This window comes from Leucoraja erinacea, chromosome 29, assembly GCF_028641065.1.
Source record: "Leucoraja erinacea ecotype New England chromosome 29, Leri_hhj_1, whole genome shotgun sequence".
Taxonomy (NCBI): Eukaryota; Metazoa; Chordata; class Chondrichthyes; order Rajiformes; family Rajidae; genus Leucoraja; species Leucoraja erinaceus.
In genome coordinates, this window is record NC_073405.1 from 13,163,848 (window position 1) to 13,172,841 (window position 8,994).

The 8,994-nt window shown below is 40.1% G+C and overlaps 1 protein-coding gene across 1 annotated transcript in view; it reads right to left on the bottom strand.

Annotated features, from left to right (window-relative positions):
• Positions 1 to 7,940, bottom strand: part of LOC129711183 (tyrosine-protein kinase ZAP-70) — a 70,602-nt gene extending 62,662 nt beyond the window's left edge. Inside the window, exon 1 of the mRNA XM_055658644.1 lies at positions 7,711 to 7,940. The gene's annotated coding sequence lies outside the window, so the exon portion shown is untranslated. The remainder of the gene's footprint in view (positions 1 to 7,710) is intronic.
• Positions 7,941 to 8,994: the final 1,054 nt, after the last annotated feature.

An 8,994-nucleotide genomic window follows, 5' to 3' on the forward strand; every position in this document is an offset into this window, starting at 1 on the left:
TACTTGCAGCTGTAATGGCAACGAAAGGTGGTTCTACAAAGTATTGACTCATGGGGGCTGAATACTTTTGCACGCTACACTTTTCAGTTTTTTATTTGTAAAAAAATTTGATAACCATGCGTCATTTTCCTTCCACTTCACAATTATGCGCCACTTTGTGTTGGTCTATCACATAAAATCCCAATAAAATACATTTACGTTTGTGGTTGTAATGTGACAAAATGTGGAAAAGTTCAAGGGGTATGAATACTTTTGCAAGCCACTGTATGTAAAAAAATACATAATCACACAGAATGTGGCAACATTATGAATGGTTTTACTTTTACAACCAAATTTAATGTGAAGTGATCTTTTTGCTTGCTTCTATTTTTGGTTATTCATGTCACAAATGAGAATGTTGACAAAGTACCAGAAGAGGGGAGGGGAAATAAAAAAATACTTGCAAGTCTTTCAGCACATTTGCAAGTCTTTGAATGACATTTAAATAATCTGATAGATCAATATAAATCAGCATATCTAAACTCTTTGATTATTTAAATTGTTCCAACTGTAGCATATACACTTTGCCCACACATGTGCTGACTTTCGCGAAAAAACATGAGTGAAAGTTTCCTATTTAAAGTTCAGTGTGTTTTGTAGAAGTGCTGTGATTATATCTTTGGGGAAATTAAACCAGGCCAGTACTTACAGAATGAATAGCATAGCCCAGGGAAGTGTTGAGCGACCTTGGGGTACAAATATATAATTTCATGAAAGTGGAATCACAGGTTGACAGGTGGTGAAAAGGGCATATAGTAGCAATGTTACAAAATTTTGAGATTTTAAAAATCAAGTCTGCAATTTATCCCATCAGATAAAGCATAACAATAAGTTTAATTTGACACCAAATTCACTTTCATATCTCAAGTATTAAAAAAGTTATGGCCATTTTCATACTCGGAAATTAGCATCTTGTTCCCTATTGATTTTCAATGGACATTACAAAAAAGCTGTGATCTTGGATAGTCAAAAGCCCATTTCTTAAGGAAAGATTAACATTTTTAAATAGCCTAACTGTCCAAAGATTATTCACAAATAATTCACAATATAACATGATTTTTATATCTAATTTACATTAATTTATAGGCCAAATGGAAGGAATTTAGTGTTCAATTGCTTTAAATAAATGCCCATTTAAATCGGCTTTCTAGTGGGTTCATGTGAACGCGCTGGTTTAGAACGTTCACATCGCGCTGGATTTGTGCCCTCAAATGCCGAGAAAAATACTGCGGGATATAAAAAGCCCAAAATGAACTACTCGCTATAGATAATTTTATATACAGGGTTATATACATGCCCCATTTAATGTAAAAATAAGGTACATACCTTTAATTGTTTGCTTTATAAAACCCTGGGGCTGCGAGAGGTTGCGGAATGAGAGAGTAATTTTAAAACTATTATAACTATATTATCGAGGCCTATAAAACTAATAATACCTTTTGCGACCGGGTCTTGCAGCGATTTTTCGTTAATGATTTACTAGGCTGAACATCTGCGATTAGAACAGCCTAGTAAAAATCGCGTTTTAAACCCGCCCCCTCCAAACAGCGCCAAAATCGCGGACATGGCTTTGGGCAGATTCCCAATGACGATTCAGGTAGGTTTTGTAACATACCTACATATAGCAAGCTTGCCTTCATTGGTCTATGTTGGCAAGGTTGGAGTCCAACAACACAAGCATTAGCATGCAGCTCCATCTCAGACAGAAACACATAAACACAATCTCAGAACTCATATTGGCAGCTATTTCACCCACATGCAGCACACTCATCCCTGGAGCACATTGCTTGCAACAAGTACCTCCAGTCTGAAAAAGAATCCCCACCCAAATGTCACCAGTCCATGGATGCTGTTGATTTACTTCAGCACTTTGTGTCTTTTCAAATTTTCAATCGGGAGAAAGTGTATCACTTGTGTTAGCTTTCATAATGGAAATGTCACACATTAATTCTGCCACAGAGGATTGAGATTATTTGTCAACGGGGGCAATTTACCGTAGAAAGCTGTTAGGGGCAGCAAAGTGGCGCAGCCGTAGGGGCAGCAAAGTGGCGCAGTGATAGAGCTTCAGGAGGACCATTATCATATTGATTCTCTTGGTAAGAGCCCTTTCTCCTCTCCTTTTAAGGCACCTCCTTGCCTCTGGACTTTCTGTCTTGAATATTGGTCATACTGCAGTTCCTACAAACACCAACAGTTCTTCCCACTCAGGAAAATGTGAAAGTGCATTTTGGGAATGCTGTCACAACCCCAATTTCCATATTTGTCTGTACCTTACCCCAGAAATTAATTGCCTGAAGAATCCCTCACAAAATCTGCTTGATTGTCTCATTAAATAGTTGGGCTTGGCCTGTTACAACTTGGTTTTTGATGAGAATCTATGTACTCATCGTACATAGAGCTATGTACTAAATGCATCTGCTCCTCACAAAGCAGGTTCCTGCTGAGAGGTGAACAGAGATTATGTTAACAGTACATGCTTTACCCACTCCATGTGAAACTGCATCATAGGAGTGGAGGCAAAAGCAGAAAATGCTGGGTGCACTCAGCAGTTCAAGCAGCGTCTGTGGCAAGAAAAACAGAGTTAATGTTTCAGGTCAAAGAGAGTCTCAGGTTTCGGAGTGTCTTTGACCTTAAACGTTAACTCTGTTGATCTTTCCCCAGATGCTGCTTACCCTACTGCGTGTTTAACTTAGCATTATGTTCTGCAGGGACATTGTGGGCCAAAGGGCCTGCTCCTGTGACTATAGAAATTACTTTAAAAATGTACTGCAGAGATAAATATAAACATGGTATGAGAAACGACCAGATACACTAGGAATAGATACAACAAGAAGTCTCTCTCTGTGTACAAGAATCAAAGAAATGTAGTATCCACTGTATTAAACCGACATTCCAAATACCAAGAAAAATCCTACTAGCAACATGGTGTATAAACTTACACAAACTTCTGTGACTAAGGTTTGCAGATACCAACGAGTTATATTTTGTGGTCACAAACTAGATGTTGCTGAGTGGAAAATGCGTTCAACAATGTTAAAATTGATAGTTAAGCGTATGGCACCCGTTCAAGACTAAATAACACAAAATAACTTTTCAACGACAGTGGTGATGGATTTAAATAGTAAAACAAGGAAGATTTAAGCCAAGTTATCTAAAAAATGACAGGCATTTGTGAAGAAAAGATGAAATACGAAGCTAAGCTAGCCGATAATATAGAGTATACCAAGAATTCCTTTACTTATATAAAGAGCAAGAAAGAGGCAAGAGTGGATGTTGCACCGCTGGAGAATGATGGTATTTTAAGACAAAGACATCAAACTCATTGCTTTTATTAATGGTCATTTGATCTTTAAAAACTATGAAAGTTTAAACTATCTAATGACTTTTGAGAACTTGTTCTGATATTTTTACTGCTCAGATAATAAACCATTGAACTAGTGTCAAATATGGTGAAATGAGAAGTCTGGTCTTTAGGCACAAGATACAAACAAATATATTTTCAGGCTTTGAGCCCATTCCTATACAGCTTGGCCAGACATACAATTTTTTTGCAGGCAGAAGCATGTGGTCATTAATAATATTGATTTGGATGACAATTTACAAGGCATGGTTAGCAGGTTTGTAGATGACACAAAAATCTGTGGTACTGTAGACAGTGGACAGCGGGATCTTGAGCAGCCATGGCTGGAGGAATGGTAAATGGATTTTCATTCAGATAACAGTGAGGTGTTGTGTTTTGGGAAGTCAAACCAGGGTAGGATTTTGAGTGAACACGAGGGCCATGGGAAGTGTTGTAGAACAGAGGGACCTTGGAGTGCAAGTACATTGTTCCCTGAAAGTGGCATAAAAGTAGACAGGGTGGTGAAAAGGCTTTCATGAGCTGGCCTTCTTTGGACAAAGTACTGTGTATAGAAGTTAGAATATTATCAGTCTGAAGAAAGGTCTCAACCCGAACCGTCGCCCACTCATTCTCTCCAGAGATGCTGCCTCACCCGCTGAGTTACTCCAGCATTTTGTGTCAACCTTTGATTTAAACCAGCATCTACTGTTCTTTCTTACACAGTTAGAATATTGTGTTGCTGTTGATAGTAGTGAAGCTGCACTTGGAGTATTGTGTAGGAAAGAACTGCAGATGCTGGTTTAAATCGACGTTTCGGGTCGAAACCCTTCTTCAGACTGATGTCAGGGGAGTGGGCGGGACAGAGATAGAATGTAGTCAGAGCTATGTTTGGGTGACGAAGGGTCTCGACCCGAAACGTCACCCATTCCTTCTCTCCAGAGTTGCTAAACGCATTTCGTTGTCTCTGTACTGTACACTGACAATGACAATTAAAATTGAATCTGAATCTGAATCTGAATCAGAGATGCTGCCTGTCCTGCTGAGTTATTCCAGCTTTTTGTGTCTACCTTGGAGTATTGTATTCAGTTTTGATGACCCTAATATACAAAAGTTGCCATGAAGCTGGAATAAGTTCAGAAAAGATTTACAAAGATATTGCCAGACATTGTGGGACTGAGTTATAGGGAGAGACTGGTTAGGTTTGGCATGTGGGAGTCTGAGGGGTGCTCTGAGTGAATTATGAATGGCATAGATAGGACTGGGGAATCATGAACTAGGAGGCATAGATTTAATATGAGCAGGGATGATTGAGGAGCAACTTTTTCACAGAGGTTGGTACATATATAGAATGAGCTGTCAGAGTTATTAATTGAGATACAATAACTACATTTAAAATGTGTTTGGATAGGTAGATGGATGGAAAAGGATTGGAACAATCTGGCTTAGGCTGAGGGACTAGACTAGGAAAAAAAGATTCTAGGGAGAGAAAGAGGTGACCGTTGCTGTCAAGGGAAGTCAAGGACAGTATAAAACTAAAAGAGAAGGCGTGCAAGAGTGGACGCAGATGATTGGAAAATGGCCAATATTACCCCGCTGCACAAAGGGAGCAAGGCAGAATAGTGGGAACTATAGGCTGATTAGTCTGACTTTGATGGTTGGTAAGATTTCAGAGTCCATTATAAAGGATGAGTACTTAGAAGTTCACAATAAAATAGGCCAAAGTCAGCACGGCTTTGTGAAGGGGAGGTCTTGCTTGACAAATTTGCTGGAATTCTTTGAACAAGTAAATAGCCAGATAGACAAAGGAGAGTCAGTAGATGTTGTTTACTTAGATTTTCAGAAAGTTTTTGACAGGGTGCCACACGTTAGGCTGCTAAGGAAGATGAGAGCCCACACTATCAAGGGGGCAGATTCTAGCATGGATAACAGGTTGGCTGGATGGCTGAAGACAAAGAGCGGCAATAAAGGGGGCTTTTTCTGGCTGGCTGTTAGTGACTAGTAGAGTTCCACAAGGGTCGGTGCTGGGGCCGATTCTTCACGTTGTATATTAATGATTTGGACGAGGGGATTGAAGGTTTTGTGGCAAAGTTTGCGGATGATACAAAAATAGGTGGAGAGACAGATAGTGTAGAGAAAACGGGGACTCTGCAGAAAGACTTAAACTGGGAGAATGGACAGAGAATTGGCAGATGGAAGATAGTGCAGCTAAGTGTGGAGTCATGCGTTGTGGTAGTAGGAATAAAAGCATAGACTATTTTCTAAATGGGGTGAGAATCCAGAAGTCGGAGGTACAAAGGGGCTGACATTTATTTCAAGAGGGCTTCTATACAAAAACAGGGATGTAATATTATACCATTTTTTTAGGAAGATGAGAAGAAATTTCCTTAGTAAGAGGGTGGTGAATCTGTGCAATTTTTTGCCAAAGCAGTGATATTTTTAAGGCAAAGATAGATAGATTCTTGATTAGTACGGTTCCAGAGGTTATGGGGAGAAGGCATGAGAATGAGGTTAGGAGGGAGTGATAGATCAGCCATGATTGAAGGGCGGAGTAGACTTGATGGGCCCAATGGCCTAATTCTACTCCTATTCCTTATGACCTTATGACTTATGACATGAAGAACATCTGCACTTCAGCTCACGTCATCACAGAATGACCTGGACCCAGTGGTGCCAGTATCCACCTTCCACCACAGTCTGTGCACTACAGCTGTGGTTACACTGCATGTTCCTAGCAGATCTCTACATCCCATCAGCTGGCCATAAGCACAATTTGGCCCAATAACTGCCAGAGGTAGGAACAGTAACAACATTTAAGAGGCATCTGGACAGTTATTTGAATAAGCAGAGCATAGGGGGATGCAGTAAATAGCCTTAGATAGACACAAAAAGCTGGAGTAACTCAGCAGGACAGGCAGCATCTCTGGAGAGAAGGAATGGGTGATGATTCGGGTCAAGACCCTCCTTCAGACTGGTTAGAGATAAGGGAAACAAGAGATAAAGACGATGATGTGGAGAGATAAAGAACAATGAATGAAAAATATGCAAAAAAGTCATAGCCTTGATAGTTGGCATGGACCAAGTGGGCTAGAGAGCCTGTTCCTGTTCTGTACAGCTCTATGATCCTATGTGCAGCACAAAGCATTCTCTTGAATATTTACAACTTCAGGAAACACAGGTAGCAACATATACTTTCTGCTAATTATATAATAGTCATGAAAATTTCTCAAGAACTCATTAACAAAAAAATTCACATTAACAAAAATTATAATGCATGATGTTCTAACAAATATTAAAATATTAGCGTGTGTGCACATGAGGTAAGTAAAGCAATAGTAAATGTTTTATTTTTCTTTCTCATATTCATGTTATTTATGTCAGTTGGGCAATTCTTCCAGGTGCGAATAAAGTACAATGTATGCAACCATAAAAACAACGAAGCATAAAATCAAAGGAATGTCATTTCTTTCAGTTTTATAAATTTACATAGGGCTTTTATCATAGTTAAAAATCTACAATGAAAAGATGACTTAGAATTACATGCAAGATTTAAAGAAACTTAACCTGCATTGTATATTTTCTCATTTGTATTTGGTATTTATTTGTCACTTTACGACAACATTAAGTTAATCGGCTAATCTGATAAAATTGCATCCTCATTGATAAAAGGGTTCCTGCACGTATAAAAGGAATGTTCACCATAACATAACTGACAAAATTCTGCAATGTTACTTCTGAAAATTACTCAAACTGTTTCTGAAGCATTGATCTGTGGTTTAGAACCAGGAAAAACAGCAGGATTCAGGCAGTGAGTCAACGATTCTTGGCCGATATTTAATAAAGATATTTAGTAATGTATAAATAAGCATACATCTGATTACATGCACCATAGAATTTATTTAAAGTCAACGTATAGTTAGTGCATTAAAAATCTTCTTAAAGGATTTCAATTCAATTTAGATTTTTGCTCATTACAAAATTGTTGTGATTTAATTGTGCAAATTTGCCATACTCCAAAAAAATGTTTTCATTTTTGTCTACCTAAACCAAATTATCTGTGAAAGCAGAGGCCAAATCATATATTTTGCTTTTTCCAGCCAAGCCTTGTTCTTGCTTTAAAATGGTTGAATGTTGAACCAATGTTACACTGCATTTTAACACTGCTTCGCTGCATGAATTAAAACTGCATCAACTGAGAATATTGGCAAGTTGCAAGTATACAACAGACTTGCAGTATTTTTTGGCATTATGTAGCACAGCATAAATATAGCTTTAAAATATTTAAACAATGTTTTATCACCACGCAGTGTGTATATGGTATAGTGTTACCTTACCTTCTGTATTGTTGAGATTCTACGTCATTTATAAAGCCAGCTTATTTTCTGTTGAGTACTGCTTCCTTTGTTTTCAAATCAATAGAAAGGTAATTTTTCCAAGACGAGTTAATGTTGAAAAAATATTCCCTCAGTTGTGATAAAGGGAAACAGTTATCAACTAAAGTCAATTTATTCAGCCATAATCAGTTAAATCTGCTGTAAAAGTGAGCGCAGAGGTGACGTGGCGGAACTTGTAGGCAGATAGGAGTATCAGTTTCTCAGAACTGTGACCTATATCCGCACTGCATCACTACCTCCTGTACTGAATATGTTCCATGTTCATTAACATGACCAAATGTCATAATTGTGTATGCACAATATCAATGATATGCATGTTTCTTGGGCTAGAGCGTCTTTATACAACAAATTTAACACCATTTTCAAGCGGTTTCTACCTACCACCACTATTTCAGGCAGTTGTTAAATTTTAACTACAAACTGGTGTGAGAGACACTCCTGTTGAGCTTGAGTATGTGATTCCAGTACCAGGTTGAATAATTAAGCTGCATTTACAGATATGGTGATATAAATGTACAGGTGCACAACCTTTTATCCGAAAGCCTTGGGACCAGACACTTCTCGGATTTCGGAATTTTTCGGATGTCGGAATGGAAGATTTTTAGCGTAGATTAGATAGGTAGCGCGGGCGGCTTGGAAAGTCTGGAGCGGCTGCCTCCTCCCCGGAGACCGGGGAATCATTGTAAATCATTGCTTAAATGTTAGTCAGTTAGTTTGGAGGGCTTTTATGTGGTGAACGGGGGGGGGGGGGGGGGGGGGGCAGGTGAAGGGGGAAACTTTAATTCTTAGTCCCCTACCTGGACGGAGAGGTGGGGAGCGGGCAATGCCTTCGCCGTGCCGTAAGTTCCGGAGCGCTGTGGCCCCCGACTCCCAACATCGTGGAGCTGGGGCTGCGGGTGTCCGGCCAAGAGCGGCGCCGGTTGGAGCTCAGACCCCGGCGAAGTCGATCCCTGGCCCCACAGCCCCAGCTCTGCGATGTTGGGAGTCGGCGGCGGCGCAGCGCTGGGATACCAGCGGGGAGCGGGCAATGCCTTTCCGGGTCGCCATGCGGTAAGCTTCAGAGCGCTGTAGCCGCCGACTCCCAACATCGCGGAGCTGGGGCTGCGTGCGCCAGCCGCGGGCGGCACTGGATTTGGAGCGCCGCGGAGCCAGGGATCGAGTATTAAAGTTCTCTGGAGAATTCAAGTTCCCCCCCTTCACCCCCCCACCACCACCACATAAAAG